The 22,824-nt window shown below is 37.7% G+C and overlaps 1 protein-coding gene across 13 annotated transcripts in view; it reads left to right on the plus strand.

Annotated features, from left to right (window-relative positions):
• Positions 1-22,824, plus strand: part of LOC131092157 (poly(rC)-binding protein 3-like) — a 495,350-nt gene that overhangs the window by 49,444 nt on the left and 423,082 nt on the right. The window contains exon 1 of one of the 13 annotated variants that reach the window (XM_058038749.1): positions 12,977-12,997. The exons of the other annotated variants lie outside the window; for them this stretch is intronic. The gene's annotated coding sequence lies outside the window, so the exon portion shown is untranslated. Of the gene's footprint in view, positions 1-12,976; positions 12,998-22,824 lie in introns of those variants that run through there. 13 annotated transcript variants of the gene reach the window in all.

Raw genomic sequence — 22,824 nt, forward strand, 5'->3', positions numbered from 1 at the left:
TCTTTGGGGATTTAGGGGTTTTTTTCCAAAATGATTGAGTAAAGAGATTGACATATCCACACTCCAACTAGCCCTCCACTCATGTACCTCCATAATAGTCTGGAGCATTTTTGCTTTCTGGAATACTCTTAAAAACTCCTTGATTAATACAGATTTAGGAAACATGCTTATGTACTTCATTATGTTTAGAAGAGATCTGCAGAATTCCTGAGGGGCAGCAGCCTGATGTTGAATTAGGCAGAGACAGAAAGATCATGTCCTAGTGTATCGCAGACAATAATGGTCAAAATTACTCTTTGTGGCATATAGTGGGACAGATTCTTTCACTTGCTGAATCATTACATTATCTTGTACAAAGCCCACTGAAAAAAATGACATAAATTCTGTGTGCTGAAGTAAAAAAACATCTTTTATAACAGGGTAAGGGCTGAATACTAAACACTCTTTGTTGTATGCAATGAAGAGTGTAAGATAAGAAGTGAGGTGATACAACAGGGTCAAGAGAAGCTACTTTTGGAGGTCTCATCCATGGCCATCAGCTAAAAAGCCATGATAAGAAAAGGTTTTCTTTTGAGTTCTGTTTCCAATGAAAAATTTCAAAGGCAAAACATCACCTCAGCCCAGCAGATTTCTTTGTTTCTCATCTTTTTTTAATCTACCATTGACATAATGCAAAGGAAAAAAAATTTCATTTTAATGCATCTAACTGTATTTTTAAATACTTTTGGTCCATGCCAAACATCTTATTTTTGCCTGTTCTATTCTGATTTTTTCTTCCTAATTTTCACTGTGTTACCATTTTCCTGCCTGCAGCTTTTGCCAAGGTACTGCATTGTTTGTTCTCCCCCCTTCCTGTTGACAACAGAGGTGTTTAAGTACTCTAAACTGACATAGTATCGCATTGTTTCGTTATTTTTCCTTTGACACCCATTTTAACATCAGGTTTCTTTAGAAAAAAGCACCACATTTTTGGCCATCTCTGTTACAGAAAAAAGTTTTGCCAAGCTGATTCCACATATATATTTTTTAAATTACCACAAAGTACCTCTATATCTATGATATTATATTAGATATCTATTAGATTTTTTGATGTTTTAGCAAGTAAAAAATGTCTTAACAGCTCAAAATATTATATTACTTTCTTTGGCTTTTTGCTATTTTAGAAGCATTATGGAGTGTCAAGGTGAATAATGTGTGAATCACAGTAGTAACATTTCTGTATCTAGAGAGATGAAGGTCCATAGCATTCCTGTCTTATTTTTTGGTTAACTTGTGCTACGTAGTTATAGCAGTAGTCTGGGGTGACATACAGTCCAGGACAATAACCAGAGGTCTTATCAGAAGTAGAGGATTCATAGTAGTAAATTGCCCTTTTTTTTTTAGTTACTGTTTTCCATAGCAACTCTGTTGAAATAGAACAGAGCTTCTGATGAAAGTGTGGAAGGCTGTGTCACATTCCCTTCCCCTCTCCAGCAGCAAGAGAAAATTAGGACAGGGTATTTTACACTGCTTATATTGCACAGCTCTGTGCTTCTGGATTATCGTGTAGAGCAGAAATCTAACCAGGTGGCCAGCACAGTCCTTCAAAGAAGAGTGTCCATCTCTGTTAACTGTGGATGACTGCAGACAGCTGAGAGAATAGCCACCTGAAGCTTGAGTGTGTTGTATATCATGATCTCCCTCCCTCCCTTATTCCTAGCTACTTGCCTTGGAAGTTCATGCTGATCTAGGTGACAAATTACAGACCTGTGTAAGGGATTCTATTTTTTTACCAAATTGCCTCATCTCTTCATATATTACCAGTTTATCTTCCCCAGCACTAATTTGAGTGTTCAGGACTTTGGAGTTGCTTCAGATGACTGATTTTGTTTTCAAAGTAGCTAGCAGTCTAGCCCAGTGTTTCTTTCTGTTTAACCCACAGCCACTGTGTCTATATTCAACAGCAGCCAGAAAGCACCACTTGCTAATGATTTTCTGTCTGAAAGTGAGGCAGGTTGGGCTAGCAGCACACCCTGCACAGCTGGAAGGCCACAGCACAGCTGCTCACAAACAACTCATTCCCTGAGCCAGTCAGCATCTTCCCATTCTCCTTCAGCGCTCCACCTCATTGATTTCAAACCGTCAGGATCTTTCCAGAAACGCCCCACTAGGGGATTTCCTACACTTAGATGGGAAACTCATTGTAAGGAATATCTTTGCTTTGCCATGCCGTACCACTGGTTTTCAAGCAGCCTTCTCCATTGATCTCACTACAGGGTCTGCTGTAAACCAAAGGTATGTCTGGCTCTTTAGCAATAAGGTTTGCTCAAGTAAGAGCAATCTCTGTTGCAGTGTCAAGAATGCTTCCACACTGAAGGAATAAACACACCTTCTATTTTGAGCTTGACTTTGAATTGCCATCTTGCTCATCTTGAAATAAAAGTTTCAACAACTCCATATTTCTTATTGCCTAACACTTTCGAATGTAACTGGGGTAAGATAGCATTGAAATGCACAAGCCTGGGAAAAGGAGATGGTATTTTCTTTCTCAGAGCAACTGCAGTGTTTGTGCTGAGAAATACTTTGTGCCCCACCCTTAATCCCAGGAGATAGTGCTGCAGCTCTGTGTCATGAAGTCCTGCGTGCATCAGATAATTTGTGACTTATCTGAGTCTTTATAGCCCTCTATAAATACACGTGTGAACAAAACAGTGCGTTCAGGAGATGGTTTCCATTGTTCTCTTTCACCACCCTGGCCCTCTGCACGTACACCAGGTACCCTGGAGGCACAGATAAAAAAAATTTGCTATGGACATTTGTTCCCTATCCAGATGAGAGGAATTAAGTGCTTTACTAGAGATACATGCTTTCAAAAGCAATAATCATAGAGGGATCACATAGTTTTATATAGATGGTGGCATGAAGTACTTCCAGCAGGATGTGTAAGATCCAGTGCCGTTCTTGAGTGAAGGGTACAACATACGGCAGCGCAGTGATGGAGAGGCAGGCAATCTGTTTGCAGCCTTATCTCAGCCTCAGCTCCTTATCAGGCAACCTTTTATAGACATGCCGATCCTGCAGAGAAAGGCATCATTAGTAGCTGTAATTGCTTCCTGTGCTGGAGTGGACCATTTAAAGAAATGCTCTATAGCAAATATAAATATCAGAGCTGCATCTGAAGAAGAATGGAGACAACCAGAGGCATCCTTTTCCATGGGCGGACTTTGACTTTATGTTTAGATTATGGAAAAATCAGTAATGTTCTGAAACATATCATTGTGTGTATAGAGCAGTGCTTACTAAGGTAGCTATTAGACAAGACAGAAAGGGTCAAAACTGACTATTCATGGTTTGCATTTGTAATTTTACTGGGAAGTCCTGTTTCACCTATGTTTGATTCTGGGTTTTTTTACTTGTTTATTTTTATTTTATTTTGCTGGTTTTGTTTGTCTTCCCTTTGCAGTGGCTTTGACTGGGATAGTAAAAACTTTAAACCAAATTTGCTTAATTGAGATGTGGTTTAAAAATAAACTATGTCTAAATTGTCTGTTGGATAAACTCTGCCGTTCTGTTTTACACAGTTTTTCAGATTGTAATATTTACTCACAGGGATAATTTTAAATAACCACCCAAACACAGTGATAATTGTAATAAGCAACTACTTCCTTAGGAGTTTCAGGGATAATTTTTCTTGTTACTCTCAGTTAGCAAAATGCTATTTATGTATTACCTAGTAAAACAGTGTGACATCTAACAAGCCTTTAATGAAGATCTTTAGAAAGCATTTAAATTAGTTCTGGTCAGCCTGCTCTAGGTGGCCCTGCTGGAGCAGGGAGTTAGATGAGAACCTCTAGGGGTCCCTTCCCACCTCAGTCATTATGGGCCATTTGTGATTCTGCAGTGCTCTAATATAATTCCCTTTTTTCATTCCTGAGCATGTCACCACTTTACATCTAAAATGCTCTGACCTGCCGAAGTGTTTATTGCATAATGTTGAAATGTAAGGATGGTTTGATTGGAGTTTCTTAAATATTAAAACTACTGCATTGTCTTTTTTTAAATAGAGAACATAGATGGCTTCACTTCCCATGCATCTGCTGCTGATCTCAATCACACCAGCATAGCTCAGGAGTAACAGACTAATTTCTAGGACTGCAGTAGCCTGTAAAATGAAGGGTGATGTAATAACTTGCCTGTGCATATTTTTTTCTGTGTCATAATTAAAAAAAAAATCCACACAAAACAAAAAGCTGTTTATTATTCAGTAAATCATTCAACTCCCTGCCATGATTTTTTTGGTTTTTTTTTTTTTTCAGATTTCCAGATTTTCTTGGCTTGCCTTCAAAGCAAGAAAGAGTGTTGTCCTTCTTTACCTCATTTGGGAGTTTCTTTTGTATAAAACAACCAGATTATGCCTGGGTGCCTTATTATCCTGGGTGTTTTTTAGAGTTTTTAACTAGTTATTCACAGGTGAAAAAAGTTTATGTTGAGCAGCTTTGCCTTGATTGGTGTGAAGACTTGAGCATATCTTTACCTTAGATTTCAGTGATATTCAGAGATACTAAAGTGAAATATTTAAATATCTAGTTTGATTAGTCAATGCAGTCTTGTCACAAAAGCACAGAGCTCAGGGTCATAACTCCATTTTCAGAATATGTGGAGTTTCTGCTGCTTAGTACAACATCATCTGATGCCCAAAAAGCACATTTAAAGCAAAAGTGTAGCTGCACCAGAGGTTGTTGTAGAAGTCAGCTTCACATCTGCTGACACCATTCCCCAAAGGGAGAGCAGCTGACAGCCATTCAAGGAACTTCTCCCTCAAATACATTGATTAGAGTTGAGAGAGTCCTTCCCTGCAGCTCTCTGTGTCCATAGAATGGGGGAGTGGTCTACTCATAAATCTAGTCCTAGTGGTGATCTTTTGCTGTTATAAATCAAACTTTTGCTTCTTCAACAGGACATGGAACTGTATCTAGGGGAAAAAAATGGCATTTCAGAGTGTTATGAAAATCTAGGAACAGAAATATTTATGTTCTGGTCTTGTGAGTCAGAGTTGGATTTTGCCAGGAATGTCAGAATATGGTGGGTATGGTGGCAGTATACTAAGTGTGACTTTAAGCTGAGAAAAATTTAACACTGGGTTGGTGGCTGAGAATCAGATGGAAGTGTTGGTTTTCACTTACCTTTTTATCACAGAAGCAATACAAGGACACATTTCCCAGAGTGTGCCAAACTGGGCCCTCATTAGAGGGCAAAAAGAGAAAGATTCAGCAGTAAAATATACTGGACAGGAGTACAGAGAGGTGAGAGTATTTGTAGAAGCCATAGATTACCATCCCTGGTTGATCTGAGAGTCCAGCCGTGTCAGTGGAGGAAGCCATGCACTTCTGAACCCAGGCTGACAGTACAGCTTCAAGTCAGAAAGACAGCACTGTGCTTAACCTGCTGCTCTTTCTGCACAAACCTTCCTAAAAATAAGAGCTTCCCCAAATTGCCAAGGTATTTGGAGGTAGCAGCTTTGTATCTGTAAGCCATCAATCAATTCCAGTATTCAGTGGGATGACAAGTCCCTGATGTTTCTAACATTTAGGTGTCCCATCACACTTATTCTGTGCTCTTCTCCAGTCTTTGCTTCAACTTTTAATACATTGTTTACTTTATAATAATGTTTACATTTTACTATGTACGTCATTGCCAACCTCTGAGCTGAAGGCAAATTTCAGCGCAGCCAACTTGACATCCCTGGATCCAAAATTTTCCCATTTCTTCTCCAGTATGAGCAGATGTGACTCGAAGTCCTGGCTTCAAATTTATAAGTTTCAAAAGATCTGATATTCAGATTTTTTTATCTGGAGCTTTGTTACAGAGCTTGTTTTTCCACTTTCACTTTGTGGTGCTTTGCATGAGCTATGAGGGATTTTTCAGGCATCTGTGAGGCTTAGTGGTACGAGCTGGATCCTAGTCCTAGGGAAATAGAAGAACCATGGGGTTATGTGCCAGTATTTTTGTTTCCTAAGCTGCTCCTTTGACCAGGACTAAGACTCCTCTTTGTATGTATTCATCTCAAGCCCTTAAGGGAAATGGCCTATCATATCTTTGGCAGCTGCATTAAAGTAAAACCTTACTGTTTATCTGTTAGATGAAGGGATTAGTTAAATGGGAGCAATAGAGAGCTCAGCCAGCTCCTTGGATAAAGAGAGAGCTCTTCATAACTTGAGTCAGCAGTGTTCCTCTTTACCCCAGCATCTCCTGTTTCTTCCCCTCTGTTTCAGTATAACATTTAATGCAGTGCTACAGGGAAAGGCATATCTCTGTTCCTTTTATTAAGTCAATCCCTTTAGAAATAGTAATTATTATCTGTGAGATTTCAGGGTGATGTGAGGCTGTAATCATATATGCTGTGCCTCCAGATTTCCTGTGGTAAAACAGTAGGATCCCAGTTGATTCAAGGTTCTAGTTGTTTGTGGGTGACACTCAAATATTTTACTGGGGTGTGGAGGTGAAATATCAGGCACTTCCAGTCTTGAGTGCTGTTGCAAACAGTAGCTCTTGTGCTCACTGGTAATACACTGCAAGTGCACTTCTCCTTTCTTACATTTTGAAATCACTTTAAAAATTATTCTGCAAATTCCATGCACTGCAACTCCATTCTGGCAGGTCAGAATTTGTGAGAACATGGGAAAAATAATTTCCTGAACAAGGAGGAGAAGAGGAGGAGCCCAAACTATCTCAGTCCTACCAATAATTCCACATTTACTAAAATTGTAAGCTTAGGAATAGATGGATTTAGATATATTAGAAAGTTTTGGAGCATCAAGCCTGAGCAAGCACTTAAGACTGCCATGAGGAGGATTTTATTAATTATTCTTTTCACTTGGCAGCAACCCCTCTCGATGTGAGGGTATTCCAAGCATTTGTGGTTGAAAGAAGGAATGAAAAGGAGAGATCAGCTGTTGGATCAGGGCCCCTGACCGCTGGCATTAGAACTGAGCTGGATTTAGTATGCTAAGCACTAATAGAAGCCATTCCCTTAGTGGATGAGTTTAGCAGATTTTTGGGGTACTCACTTTTCCTGGGAGCACATTATTCACAGTTGTGCAACATATTCAGCGTGCAATGGCAAATTGGATGACTTACTCAGAAGATGGAGTGAGGCATAAAATTGTTTAAGAGGAGATTACTATTCCTTTTTATTATTTTTCTTTTCTTATTACTCCTTCTTTTACCTTTTCAGTGCCATTTCCATATGGATTTAATCCTCTTCCACATCCATTAGCCACTAGTGCTGTAATAATGTGGATTGGCCATATAAGATCCTCCCTGGAGTATGGTCTTAGCTCCCGTGGCATGTATAACTGAAGCAACTTGGTTCCCCATGACTTCTCTCCTTCACTGCTAATGTATTTACCCACCCTGCCTTCTTTTCTGAATGAGTTTTATCACTGGTTATACTAATGCTACCCCCAAATAGTGACTGGATTTGGAGATATGAAATACTGAAAATTGACCCTGAAAAGACCAGAAGCTGGAAACCAATGGAAAAACCTTGCTGAGAGGGGTGTGTTCTTCTTAAGAACTGTAATGCAGCACTATTTAATGACTTTAAACTATCTGAACATCAAAAAGAAAAATGGTGCTAATAACTGTGTATTTAAGTGATCTTCAGAATCCTTTTTTCCTCCCTCAAATAATTCATTCATACTACAAATTGTTTTGGTAACTCTGCAACTTGCGTTTTATTTGACAATCCTATTTTGTGAATGTGACAGTAGTACTTCAGCTTGAATACTTTTTTAAATTTTATGAAAACAAAGTATTTGTTTACTTTTATATTGGTCTACAGAATGCAATATAATATTTCCTCAGTATTCCTATTGAGATTGTCAGATGTGCATGTGCGCTGTCAAAATCATTGTAGAATCTTAAATAAATAGTGACTTCTGTAAGCAACCCACAATGACAAAAAAGGATGACTGTGGAGAATAAATGTAATGGCAGGATAGATAGCCAAAGAAACATGTGAAATAATTTTCAAACATGTCTGTCTAGCTGTCAAAATGAGCTTGTGTATTTTAGGTATTGCATATTTGTCAGTGTGTAAAATACAGAGTAAACAGGTTCCACACAGGAAGCAATGCCTCCTTTCAAGACGTTTATACTTTTAGGGAAGGAAAAACATTTGAGAAGGCATTGTTTATGTAAATATGCACACTTATCTCAGGATCACCGTAGCCTGGGCTGGATGTTTGTAGCCAGTTTGCTTGTTCTCTAGAGAGGAGACTGTACCAGGTCCCTCTGCTGAAGGGTCAGGGAGTAGCTGTGGGGGACAGAGACTGGGGACTGATTGTTTGTGACCTGTTTCTGGCTGGTCCTTTGCAGGGTTTCAGCCTTGTAGCTGCCTGGTGGGTGGGCACTGCTGCCCAGGGCTGCCTACCGCAGCAGGATCCTGCTGGAGAGCACTGTGAGGCTCTCAGCAAAAGGGCCCCTGGAGGCCCTGAGGAAAAAAAAAAACAAACAAACAGGAAGCTTTAATTCAGGACATATTGTGGTCCAAATGCCATGAGAAAACTCTATTTTGTTCAGTTTATGCTTCTAGTAGAGTTTTCCTTATAGAGGAACCCAGGGGAAAGCTAAAATGAAAGCAATTCTAGCAGGTGTTTTTATAAGGGTGTTTACTACTAAACTAACCAAATCTAATGTGCATTTTAGCAGCTACTGTAAGTAGTTTCTTAATCTATGAACCACATTCTGGTTTATGTTATTACTGGACAGCATTCTTCTGTTATCAAAATATTTCATGGAATTGGTAACCTCTTACATTTCCATATTGTAAAATTCGTCATGTACCTACAGTAGGAGACAATACAGATTATTCATATTTACATTTGTTTAACCTTCCCTAAGTTGTGTGTAGTGCATCTGTTACTGCATCAGGGACATGGTTCTCTGTTGTTCATGGTCCTGAAATAAATGTTGAAATATTGTCACAAGGAATGAGATGAGTAAATTCCTTTCTATTCATGCAAGAGAAATGATCATTTAATCTTGCAAAACCTCCAACTCATATTCTTCCATGGATACAAAATCTTACCAAGGGCCAGAGGGCTCTCCTAGGAATTTTAGTACTGAAAAAAAAGTTAATTTCTCCTTTTTTCTTTTTTTTTTTTTTTTTTTTTTCCTGGAGGGCTGATGGGGAGTGATTGTGGAGTAGAGGGATGGGAGAGGAGGAGGAGAGTTGCTTGGTTATATCTTACTGTAGTATGTTATCATTGCAAACAAAGGACAGAGAAAAGACTGTGACATTGTAGAGATAAAAGTAAAATAAATTACTTTTAGTCTGAAGCCATGGTCTCATAATGTAGAGGTACGAACATTTTCTCTTTTTAAATATGCAGAGTGAATAACTGGAGGCTAATAGTAATAATTATTAAAATAAAATTCCATTGTGTCCTAACCACTGCAATCATTACACTCTTACAGATGAAATCCCAGACACTGAAGTCAATCATTAAATGCTTTGAATAGGGCAAAATTATTCCCAGGGAGTAGTTTGATCTCTAGCACCACTTTCTTCTCTGATATGGTATCTGGATCAAATTATTACTTATAATGTCTGGGTAACACTATGAAAACTTAGGTTATTGCTATGAAAGGTTTCAAACAGCACTAGATGTACTTAGTAGCCAGGAATGTGGCCTTGAGCATTTTTGCATGAATGGTAGAAGGTTGATATTTTCAGACAGGTATTGATCGGACAGAATATGGGTCATACTTGTGGGAGGCTGTGGAAAAATTGTCTCTACCAGTCAAAGCCTCACGGAGCAGACTGTTTGTTAAGGTTACACGAAGCTGGTTTTTTATTCTCTTTTATGAAAAATGACTCCTACTGTCACGAGGTCAGGTCCTTTGCAGTGCCATCTGCAATATATTCAGTGTTCCCTGTAGTCACTGAAAGGGCTTTCTCTGCTCATTGCACCTAAGTAAAAAAAAATCCTTTTGAGTTGAAGCTTAAGCGTGGCCTGGGAACCTCTGTTTGAAATATTTACATTTGATTCATTCAGCTCATGAATTAGAGTTCTTGTTTTTATCTTTTCCCTGTAAGACCTTTCAGATGCATAACAGAGCTCCAGCGTTGTGGAACTGAAGATACATGACATATAGGAAAAAAAATTATAATTTTATATATACCAGAAGGCAAAAGAAGATTTGACTTGGAGATGTTCTCAATCAGATCTGAAGAGCAAAGTAAATGCAGAGGATCAGCAGTATCAGGAAGTAATGAATAGCAAATTAAATATAGTTGTCATAAAGCAAGGTTTAAGCTCTTCTGGCTGAAATAGGATCATGTGGCTTAGTAAATGAAAATGCAGAATAATATCATTAATTTATATGCCATTTTTCAAATTTCTATCACATTCATTGCTTTACATTGCTCAGTCTGTCCTTTCAAGTTTCCTCAAATTCAGCCACATTACAGACAGGCAGTAGGCAACAGTTTCATAGCATACTGCAAAACAGTGTGAAAGAGGAGGAATTTTGCCAAAGATATTGACATAAACCTCTCAAGAAAAATGATGCAGAGCAAGCAAGGAATACGGTTTTTAATACATATGGATGCATTCACACATGGGCAGGCTCTGTGTAATCTATTTTATCTGTAGTAAGCTGGTAGGATGAAAAGCTATGATTTTACTGATTCTAGGCATCTCAGTCCTGATGCATGCAACCCTTACATCTTCCTTCTGGTGAAGCAGAGGCTTTAGAGAAAACTGCTTTTATGGCAAAGAAATTTTTAAAGGCAGGGAATATGTAACCTAGAGGGCTTAAATTTACAGATGAAACTGTTATAGCTGGATATGGAAGAATAACCTGAAGACAAAAACAGTGTTTGCAGCCTGGCATTTCAAACGTACCACAATGCTTGCTATTTTTTCAAAATGTGGGGCTACAGCCAAGTGCCAAGTTTAACTGCAGTAAAAATTTATTATCAGTATGGAAGTAGATGATGAATTTTTCACTCAAGGTCTTGAGCAGTCAATAAACTGGTAAGTTGGATTTGCAGTGCATTCTCATGTATTTATTTTAAACTTGCAGATCTCTAAATTTCTTTGCTTTTTCAATTGAAAATGATGATGACTTTTGTTCAGTTCTTTTTTGCTTTTACTGTGTCTCTTACCAGAGAGGAGCAAGGCAATAAAAGAAAGTATAAATGAAGAAGCATCCACTGACATTTCATGTTTTCAGTGATTCAACTGAAATCTAAGGATCTAAGACTATTGTCTAGCCCCTTCAGAACAAGTTCCATTCATTAAATAAGGAATTTTAACTTTTTTTTTTCTCAAGTCCTGTTCACTTTTCTTCCATGGTTTACTGTGAGGTTGGGCTTAGTGCCATAAAAAATTCCAGAAATGCCTTCATTCCTTTCTTATAATTAAAGGATCATTAAAGACTGAAACACTGTGTTGAGAATTGCTGTGTTTTTCCTCCACCTGAATTGGGTGTGATGATAGTACATGCATTATGGAAATAATAGGCCGACTTAATACGTAGCTTGGCATTTTGCCATGGCATAAATGGGCATACACCAAATTTGCTGAATATTGGTATTGGCTTGTGGTGGTGGCAGTGGGTGTTGGTATCACTTTGAGCAATCAAAGGCAGAATATCAAATTAATTTTGTCTGGTTTACTTTAATCTTGGTTGAATAAACAATGACTCAGTAGGTTCAGCATAACAGTGATTGTTGGAAGTTACTTCAGTTTGCACTTTGCCATATGAATCTGTATTTAGAGATGAATAATCACATTTCATATGGATACTCCACAAAACTGAGATTTTTTTGTAGTCCTGACCTTCAGGTCTATGCAAAAGCCTTCACCTTGAGAACTGTCATTTTGTTGTAAATTACAGTGGTTTTAAGGAATTGCAGCTAAGTAGGCAATTCCAGAAGGTACTTTTTAGGATAATTTAAAAGATCATTTACAAGATCATAATTTGCCCCTTTAAATGTGATGTAGATATTTTAAAGACTTCACTGGAAAACATCATGTGTGTGGAAAACGGCTGTTTTCCTACATTACCAGAACAAGTAAAACCATAGGCATTTGTTTCCCTTGGCCTGACTAAAAGCCTCACAAGGGAAGTATTGCATTCGTATTTGAGAGTGGGAGGTGCAAGATCTTAATTGGGTGACCATTCTTTGGTTGCCATTCTTCTTTGGGAAGAACATCTGTACTTTTTGGATGTGTCAAAGAAATACTTCTTATTACTTACTGATGTTCAGCTTAATCACTTCATATTTTCCCCTGTTTTCAAGTGTTCATTCATGTATCATTAGAGATGAGTTATGAACAGGATAAATTGGGTCATTTAGTTATATTTCCACTTAACATATTGCCTGTTTTAAAAGAGCCTGCTGTAATAATTATTATTTGACAAAGTATTCAGATATTGACAATGACAATTTAGAATCTAATTCTGCTATAGCTGTGTTACTCTAAGGATCAGAAGTCAGATGAAATTCAAGGTGTTCTGTGCATTTTGCTGGAAATCCATTCCTAGGCTAACATAACAAATGCATTATTTCTTTACTGTAAATGCTCACACAGTACAAGGTTACCATCTGGTGATTTTTAGCCATTTGAACTTTTTCCTCTCTTTGTTTTCTGGCAGTGAATATGATAGATTGGAAAAGTTCTTTGAAATGTTGAATTTTTTTGCACTTTTTAAAAATAAGGAATGTTGGAAGCACCTGTTCTGTTTCTTATTTTTAGAATACTCCCTGGAAATCTTAAAGATGTATATCGTGAGTTGTCACACTTAAGCCGAGACAAAAGTGTTAGCAAAAAATCTCTTGTCCTGTGAACTGTCAGTCACTGTAGTTGCAGAAATTTTAAAGAAAAAAATATTTTTTTGTGTCTAACAGGAACAGCAAATTCTTTTATTTACCCAGCTTTTCTTTCCTGTTCTCCATGCTGTCCTTTTTTGATGAGTTACCTTCTCATTGTAGTTTACTGAGGTAAGCGATATTTGAATTTTAAGTGTCAAAAAGGAAAGTAAAGATCCTTCTTCATAAAAAAAGAAAAAAAAAGAAAAAAACCAAAACAAACAAAAACCAACAAAAAAACCACCACCACAAAACCAAAAAGAAAACACAAAACATTTTCACCTCTTTTATTTGTTGCACAAGGCAAAGAAACAGGAAAAAATGCCAGTTCTGGTTCCATGTTCTTTGCTCACCCTCTTGAGGTCATCCAGAATGACTTTTGAATCCTATTTTAAGAGTTCTGCTCAAAGCTTCCCTGCCCTCCTTGCGCATCCAGCCTTGCCATCGTTTAGTGTCTGAAAATGTGATGGATTTGGGTTTATCACTTGCTTTTTGCCTCCCAGGTGACACTGAGTGTTGGTTATGAACTGTTCTTTACCGCACTGGTATCGAATAGAACACAAGAAAGTAATGATTTGTTCAAAATTATTTACCATTATTAATAATTCATATGGGATGAAATTTATACTGGAAAAATGAGTAGATGCTAATGTTGTAGATATTAACACAGACTACTATTACCCTAACTATTTTAAGGCTTTAAAGTTGATAAGGGAACAGCTAGAAAACAATTTTGTGTTAAAAGCAAGAGAGAGTATTTCTAATAAATGATAATTTGAGTCTTTTACTTGCAGATATGAGGCAGGTAGTGCATAGTCTATTTGACCTATTTTTCCTAAAATGAAGAAAAGATAAAGCTGAAAAGAATAGCTCCATAGTGTTCATTGCCTGAGGATTGATTTAGATTTATGCAACATGGCATGTATTTCAGAAGATTAACTTATTTTTCTTAGTATCAGAATTAGCTTTTTACCTAGCCACAGTTACAGTTTCATCTCTAGAAATAAAACCATCTCTATAACATGTTCTTCTATCTTTTCCCTTATTATATTGCAGCTTCAGTTAGATACCAACCAGTTTTTCTCACATACTTTGATCTTGCAGCAGTTTATTCCGATTTTGTGTCCTTTGCTCATCATTTTCCTGTGTTGTTCATCTTTCAATGGCTCCTTCTTTATGTTTTGCTTTTTAAATAGCATGACTCATCTGTACCTGTCACACCAATTTACTGAGAATGACATTTTGTCTTTAGAAAAAAAAAGGCTTAGAGAAGTTGCGTGATGCAGAGGTCAAAGGCAGCAAGAGATTTCAGGTCTTAATTTGCACACACTGCCTGCCCACTCATTCTACTTAAGGCTACCATATAGTACTTACAATAACAGTGAAAATCAAGGGGTGAGAGGAAGATTCAGGAAGTAAAATCCTCTAACCCAGAACTGCATGCCTCTGTGTGTGATAAAATGGAATGCTATGGAGTAGAGTAATTAGGAAGAGGTGCAGCCTCCCTTAACCTTTAATAGTTTGCAAAAGATTCAGTGGAGATACAGAATCAGGGTGGAAGGATGGGGTCAGATTAGTTTGGGATGGAAGTGGTGTCAGCATGCATTGATTTTTTTTATTTAAAATTATGAATGGATGACATTAGTTGTGGCTAGTTGTAGCACTGCTAGTGTGTAGTAGCTTTTTTCTCAAAAGAGTGGTAAAATACCTCAGGTAGAAGTGACAACCTCTATGGTATCATACTGTGTGGTGATTTAAGGCACAAGCAAGAGTCCTGCAGGAAATGCCATCAGATCACTAGTCATTATCCTCATTTGGCTGATACTGTAACTGGAGGCATTTTTCCACCTAGAAAGCAACCAATTGCTGTCTGAGTCCAAATAGTCTTAATTACTTAGGCTTAAGTTGTAGCAGAAAAAAACTGTATATGTCAGAATATGTTTATGGATGCTCTTTGTGTCTTTCAAGGAAATTTGTTCTTCACGAAATTAGCTATGTCTTGTCATTTTACTTTAGTTCAGCACCTACCAGCAACTCCAAAATAAGTCCTTATAGAAGTAATCTATGGCTGGGCTGTGTAGAACTTTGGAACTACATTAGATTTTATGTTTTCACGCTTGTAATACCAGAATGATTCCTTTTGTGTGCTAAATTTATTTACAACTTGAATTTCAAACACAGCATTACCCATCTGGGTATTTTGAGACAACGACTTACTAAAAATTATGAGGTAGCTAGAGATGGGATTTATGGTCCCCATTCACACTGTTGGCCAAGACATTTTTTCAGAGCTGTTCAAGCTTCGTGTAATGTGCTATTTTATTCCATAGCAGACAGACAAAGATAAATACTATCATTTTAAGAGAGTGTACGAGGTATCCTACATTTTTATGAAAAAGATTTTGGGGATTTTTTTATATTATGTTGCATGGTGGACCTTTTAAACTCATCAAGAGTTGCAAGTGTGGGTCCCATGGATCTTAACAAATGATATACCGCAACCAAAACTTCACAAAATCACTGTTCAACACTTTGCAGAATGCAGAAAAATGTCTGTTTCACTCAAAGTCTAATCATTGTATTGCAGAATTTTGAGACACTAATAAGGATGTATTGAACTTTTGCAAGCCTATTGCCAGTAGACAATGTATTACTCAATAAATCCCTCACCAATGATCAGATAGCTAATGGAAAGTGCTCCAGACTCCAAGTAACAATATTTGCTTTCTCTAATAGCCCAATGTTTACATTTAAAAGATCAATCAAAATATTTATTAGCACAATATCTACAAAAGAATACTCAGATTGATCCTGGATCATTGAAAAATAATGTATTTTACATCAGGCTTCAGAACAGTTCTCAGGACTTTGGTCTAGTTTTCTCCCTGGTTTTATTTTCAGGCCAACAATGTCCTTGTTTGGGTTTTTTCTATATCTAGGGGGTTTTTTCTACATCTATTGCTAATGAATATTAAATTTCTTTCCCAGCAATAAAAATCTGAAATTTGTGCTTTATGCATGCCTTCTAGACATCCTCTGCTTTCACAGTAGCTCTCTGCAGCTTATCTTCTGTGCCAGCAGCCCTAGTGTGGGGTCAACTCTCACGTGGATTTTCAGCAATGTACTGTCAAGACAGAGCTGGAGCCTGGGGCTGCTCTCTAAAGATGTGTGTGACTCCTCTGCGGAGACAAATGGACAGGGGTGTCATGGCATTGAAATCATGGCATTTTACTCATAGAGTTAGCATTCAGTTTCTATATATTGATAAGAAGGTGGATTGCTTTGATTTTTTTTTCCCCTACTAACCTTGAGCTCACAATTTCATTAACAGAAATACCACATGGCTACGATTAATTAAATGTTAAATCTTGAATTTCATTAGCTCTTGTTTGCATTGGCAACCTTAACCCACGTAAAATTTAGAGCACAAATGAAAAAATAACTATTTGTTGTCCAGTTCTTTCATTAGGACATGGTTACATTTGGCATTAATCTGTTTTCTGCCTTGTCTCATCTTGCAGCAGGTAGCAGGAACAGAAAAGCTGGAGTCTAAAATTGCATTCAGCTGTTAATAGGGACTTTATATCTTAGCCTGCAGCAAAGATTGCTTCTGTATGAGAAGTGTTGGAACCGCACTTGCCACTAAATTACTATGGATGTTTCTCATGCATTGTAAAGAAGACTATGTAAGTCTGTGCTATCTTTTGAAAGTTGTCCTGAGTCAGCATACAGTATTGCCAAATTATTTGTTGCTCCAGGCAAGGTCCTAGATATTTCCTGAGGAATATTTCCCTCTAGAGAGGATGGGTTCCAGAATATTCATGGACTTGAAGAGTACAACATCTACAACATTTCTTTCACTATGCCACAGTCTGCCTGTGGGTGGACTTTAAATAACTACTGACCTCCTTGCTACTTCTGAGACATAAATTCAGACTGTAACTGAAGCATGGTGACTTCTTCCCATGACTTCCCAATGACTGGGGATGGAGACTGACACAGAGATCCTCTCATGCCAGTATGTGAAAGTTTTGCAGAGATGTGTTGCCAGATTGTCAAACTCAAAGAGCAGTGCATGCTATTTACTTACACATTACTGATAATTTTAGATGCTTAATATAACAGGTTTCTAACATTTTGAGCTCTCCTCTTCTTGTAAATATTCATTCCTTAGACAACAGAGATGGCAGGTGTCAAGAAGATGGATCCAGGCTCTGCTGAACAATAGGAAAAGAGGTAACAGTGAGAAACTGATGCACAGGAAATTCCACCTGAACATGAGGAAGAACTTTACTGTGCAGGGGACTGAGCACTGGAACAGGGTGCTCAGAGAGAGTGTGGGATCTCCTTCATTGGAGATTCTCAAGAAACCATCTGGACAAAATCCTGTGCCATGTGCTCTAGGATTACCTTTCTTGAACAGAGATTGGTGATCCTCTATGGACCCTTCCCACCTTATCTATTCTGTGATTCCATGTTTTTTAAGACACCTTAAATATTAAATATTAGGACATGCTGTATTGCCAGACATATAAGAAGGGTGGAAGTGGGTTTTACAAGGTTTCCCAAGATACCTGAGCACACAACATCTTGGAAGTTTGGAGAGATAGTAGACCTTATTACCTCGTATAGGATATAATTTGGTTTCCTCATATCCTACAGGCACTTGCTTTTAGGATGCCATTTATTTGCTAGGCAGTACTGAGAGACATAAGGGTTCAAATTCTTTCCTTGGAAATAAGAGCTTCTCCTGTCTGGATAATAACAGCCTTTTATTTCATTAGGGTACACCAAGTATCCTGCTGTCTGTCATTTCATTTGCCAGAGTTTTCAACATGCCATTAAAGGTAGTGCCAGTAACAATGGGAACAAAAATAAAAACAGGGATGAGAACAAAAGAACCCCATTGATAAAAAATGCAAGAGGAAGTAAATCTTTATGCTCAATGTATTACAACTCACTGAGTCACTGGGCTTGAAATGAGATCCCTGGATTTGTACTTCACTCTTGTGTCTTGTTCAGTTGAGATGTAAAAGCTTCCCCATCCTGAGTTAATTAAAGAACTGCCATTAATGCAAATTTGTTTGAAATTAGCTTTCATGCTGCATGCACAGGGAAGAAAAAGTTGGCAGATTTGAGTGGCAGAAATCTGTGCATACATCTGTGTGCCTCTTCAGGGTCCTAAGTCATCTTTGGAATCCAACTCTTTTGTTGGATTGTGGAACTCAATGTCATTGCTGAGATATAGGTCTGCCATGGAGTACTCATTTCAGTGAGGTCCTGGACTGCAAATCCATAAAAGCTGTTTCTTTTCAGACAGGACATCTACTGTCAACTGCAGAAGATGTAACAGTTTGCATTAGTTTGCTACTAGTTTCATTTGTCCCCTGTGCAAGGACTTCCCAAACCAGTTTGGTAAGTTCCTAGACCGTATGGGTGATTTTCCTGCCTGCCATTTCTCATTCCTAATTTAATTCTTTCATGCTCTGTATAAGACCGCCAAGATAGGATTTTCCTGCTGCCCCACAATGGGTGTTCCTACATGGATATTTATTGACTCCAGCTCCATGAGAAAGTGTGGTGACCTTACCAACTCCAGCATCTTTGGTCAGGTAGAGTTTCATTTCACAAGATATGTCCAGCCATTTACCAAGATGAATTTGCCTTAGATTATCAGAAAATAAAGTGAGATGCAAATTATGGGCAAAAATACTGTCAGACCTCTGTTTGAAAACCAGACCTGTTTTCATTCTCAAGCTTAAATGGAGGGAAAGAGATTAGGTGTTGCCGCCCAGATGAGGATACAATTACTGGACAGCTTTAAAAACTGGACTGCTTTTTTTTTCCATTTTCCATTGTGTTGCTTCCTAGGGTTCCTCTCCTGGAATATATTGTGGGCATTATTTATGTTCACTGTGGGATATAAATTGCAAGCATACAGCAAACTGTGATGACCCAGATTGTTTTTCTATGCAAGAAAGCTTCCCGTTCAGGATTATCTGAATGTAAATATGATCTGTCATCTGATCGGAATAATGAAGACTTTGAAAATTCATTTATCTATTAAGTGTTGATAGAAAACCTACACCAGATAGAGATTTTTCATCACTTACATTTTAAAGTACTCTCTCTCAGAAAGATTACGCTGCATCAAAAGATTTGCACTTAAGACATCATCTGAGTAAAGTAATGCTGCACAAAATCTTAGATTGAAAATCAAATTAGAAGAGGAAGCCATATTTTTTCCTCTAAAAAATGTGAAAGTTAACCATTTGTAGATAGCCTCCCAGATATCAAAGTTTGGTTGTGTTGGCAAAATGCTGGGGAGAGCATGCTTGTCTTATTGAACCTAGATTACAGGCTTGTAAAAATGTTGTAGTGAAAGTTAATGGCTTGATAACTGAAAATGTTAACCTTTGCACTGCTGTTTCTGGGCTGAACATGCACCATTCAAGCCTTCTGTTGGCACTGACAGCTCTGGTACACACCCCCTCATCACTAGGAGATCATTACATTTTCATTTCTTCAGTATAGCCTCTCATCAATGTCATAGCTGCCCTCAGCCCTTGAAAACGCATTCTGTAACTAAGAAAAATTATAATTTTGAGGTGAAATACGAACAAGCAAGCACTTTTCTCCTCTCAGAATAGGGAAGTAGGTTTCAGTGGGTGTACAGTGGCTGTAATGAAAGCAAAGTGAAGCCCTTTTTTTGACAACTTGAATGAAAGTGTCCTTCACACAGTCACACCCTCAGAAGAATGAACTTGCTTTGGACACCAGGAGCATGAAATGCAAGGAGCTGAATGTGCTCTTCTGTAAAGTGGACCTGTGAGATCTGACACAGTTCTTTCGGTCTCTAGCAAAGAAATACCCAGACAATGGAAAGGGGATTCTGACTAACTCTAACTCGTTCCCTTGTTAGCCCTCTTGCTAGGACCTGTGAGCATCCAGTGTTCTAAGGGGTCTGAATCCTCAGTTCTGCTCAAAGATGGGAGCTGGATTGCCTTTGCCTTGGTGTTATCTGATTCTCAGGTATCTAGCCCAAACATCTGTGCTATAAAGGTATAATTAGGAAGAAGTTACTGGTATTTTGCATAGATAAATAAAGCATTGTTTACTGACTGACAGCAAAAGGCATAAATGAAACAGATCCAGTGTTTGCTGGATTTGGACTGGTCATAGAGATGGAGTAACCTGTTTCTGTCATTACTCTTGATGTGTAAAAAGGGGATGTTGCACCAAACACTGATACAAAACAAAAGCCAAGTTTTCTTCACTGATACTTGCTTACTGGCTTAGTTCTTAGTCATCACACTGATAAGCAATAAAATAAGGAAAGTAAATTAATGGATTAGAGCAAGTGAGTGAATATAATGCTTTAAGTATTGAATTATTTCAAAGAAAGTAGAAGATTTACTATGATGCTTTTATTTTCTTTCTTGAATCAAAAATCAAACTATTCTCTGAGCCACTAAATTAGACAAGCAGATTTATGTTTTGTTTCTTGTGTTTTATGAGTGGCGTTAATTACATGGGCATTGAACCACTTTGGAAATTAACTGAAAAAAAAAAATACTGAATGAAAAATGTCTTTATTCCTGCTGAAATGAGCCGGAAAATAGTTCTTATATTGTAATGTAGAAATCTTGCAATGCTATCTAACCAATAGGAAGTAGCATCCCAAAGAGGGTAAATATTTTAACAAAACAAAAAAGCTTTTTGTTATTATCCTTTGACTAATTTTTTTCTTTTCAATCATCTCAGTTGTTCCAGTAATTCTCAGTAGTGCAATATCCAGCAGTACCTTTCTGTTAAAACAGATGGCTATATTACTGTAGGTTTCTCTGCAATGTGGCTTAAAGATGCTGACTAATTTTGCAACACAGTGTTTGTTTCATGTTGCAAGAAAAAAAAAGCAAATATTTTTCTAATATGATCTCATCATGTGGGCCATTGAGACTAATCAAATTATATTATAAAACCAAATTTTTTTCTCTTTTGCATTTCTCTGTACAGCAGTTGGCTATCTGTGATGCTCATACATTGCATTGAAAATTTTATCTTGGAGAAATTACTGTTGTTTCATAGGAATATCTTTATTTTCCTCAGGAGACTCGTCTCCCTAACAAAACAAAAAAAAAGCACATGTGTATGCACACGGTCTGTCTTGCGTTTTTAGTATTTTCTATTAATTTCTTTCTTCACTGAATATGAATAAATAGTATTTCGTGTCGCATACATGTGAAAAAAAATTAGGTCACATACCCTGTTAAAAATTAGGAAAAAGGTTGGATGACTGACGAAAAGAAGATAAGAGCTTAAGAATAATTGATGTTGTCAGTGGCTGAGTATGTTTGGCAGAGTTTGGGAGAAATTGCAGTCAGTATGAATTTGATATGTCCTGTCATCTTGGTTAGCTCATCTTGTAATTCTTTTTTTTTTGCTTTCTGAGGAGTCATAATTTCATGGTGATCTGTGCCTGCAGCAAACTATACTATGTTCAAGCAAGTACATTTCCTCAAAATGTTAGTTGAAAGCAAAGTGCAACCCATTTGTCAATACTTACTCAAGTCCTTGCCAGCAGGCCAAGTCTTCCTCAAGCCAGGGACTTTTCCTCTTTTTGGAGGGTTCCATCACAAACTGTGAGATACAATTGCTCCAGCTGTAGGTTTTAGTGCTTAAAATAACAAATCAAATGGGGTCACAAGTGGATCAAGCTCTTCTGGATCCCGCTCCATCAGTGTAAAAGGTTACAGCATCCTGTGGGCTGTGCCATCCATCCTCCAGCTGAGCAGGCCCTGGAGCAGAAATAACAGAAGAGAGCATGTATCAGCTGCTTGACTGCAAATCACAGCCCAGCACATCTACTTCAACTGCCTCTGCATTCATATTCCAGGCTGTCAGCTGGAGCCTCTAAGGAACAGCCAGCTTGCTGCAGGAAGATTAACGTCCAGGGAAAGTGGGAAAAGAGAGAGGGTTCAACCAGTTGATGGTTGCATCTTAAATCTCTGTTGTTGCTCTTTTCTTGAGCTTTTGGTAGAAGACCAAAGACTAAAATAAGCCTGGTGCTGAAATTTAGTTGTATGATTGATGTCCTGTTTCCTCTTTTTTTCCTTCCCTATTTTTGCTTCTGCACAAGAAAGGCTGACTAACAGGTTTTGGATTATCATGACTTCTGCTTGTTTAGAAAGAAAATCCGATGCCACAAGAATCTTTTGTGTTTTTTTCATATACAGCTAGAGGAGAACTATAGTCTTTAAGGCTGCAAAATGCACTCATCAGGGATAACTAAATTGTAATATCTATCAAGTGCAATAATTCCCACAAGCATGAAAAGTGCATAATAAAGCAACAAATCTTTTACAATAGAAAATGTGAGTCCATTATGCTTTAAGAGAGGAGAATTTATATATTAATGCTGAATGCAGTGACAATTTATTTTTACAGTGAATATACTGTAAAATACTCCCACTATCTGCCAATCCAAGCATTGTACCCAGGACATACATAGTATTGGGCAGCAGGTTTTTTACAAAACATCAGATGTTAATGACACAATTTAGCTTTTCTTAAATATTTCCTTAAATCTTTATCTTACCTGTATGATATTACTCAATAAATGTATGAGGATTTGAAAATCCATTCTGGAACTCTTATGTTAGCCTTCAGATTCACTGCATTAGCCTGCTTGAGTAAAATGATAATGCAATGATGTTTTCTCTGTCAAATTCACCAAAGGCAAGATTTTTATTTTTTTTTTTCCATTTTGTGAATACCAGCATGCTGATCTTTGTTCCCGGATGTTGACACCATGACAAGATTTGTGAAAATGCTGTTTCTAAAATACTGCTAAGCTTTGTGACTGAAAAGCTTACAGGCCGTATAGCGTCCCTTGAGTGAGCTCAGAATCTTCAATGGAAAAATCAGTAGATCCCTCACATGTAATTATGGAAAGGTTC

This window comes from Melospiza georgiana, chromosome 1 (assembly GCF_028018845.1).
Source record: "Melospiza georgiana isolate bMelGeo1 chromosome 1, bMelGeo1.pri, whole genome shotgun sequence".
NCBI lineage: Eukaryota > Metazoa > Chordata > Aves > Passeriformes > Passerellidae > Melospiza > Melospiza georgiana.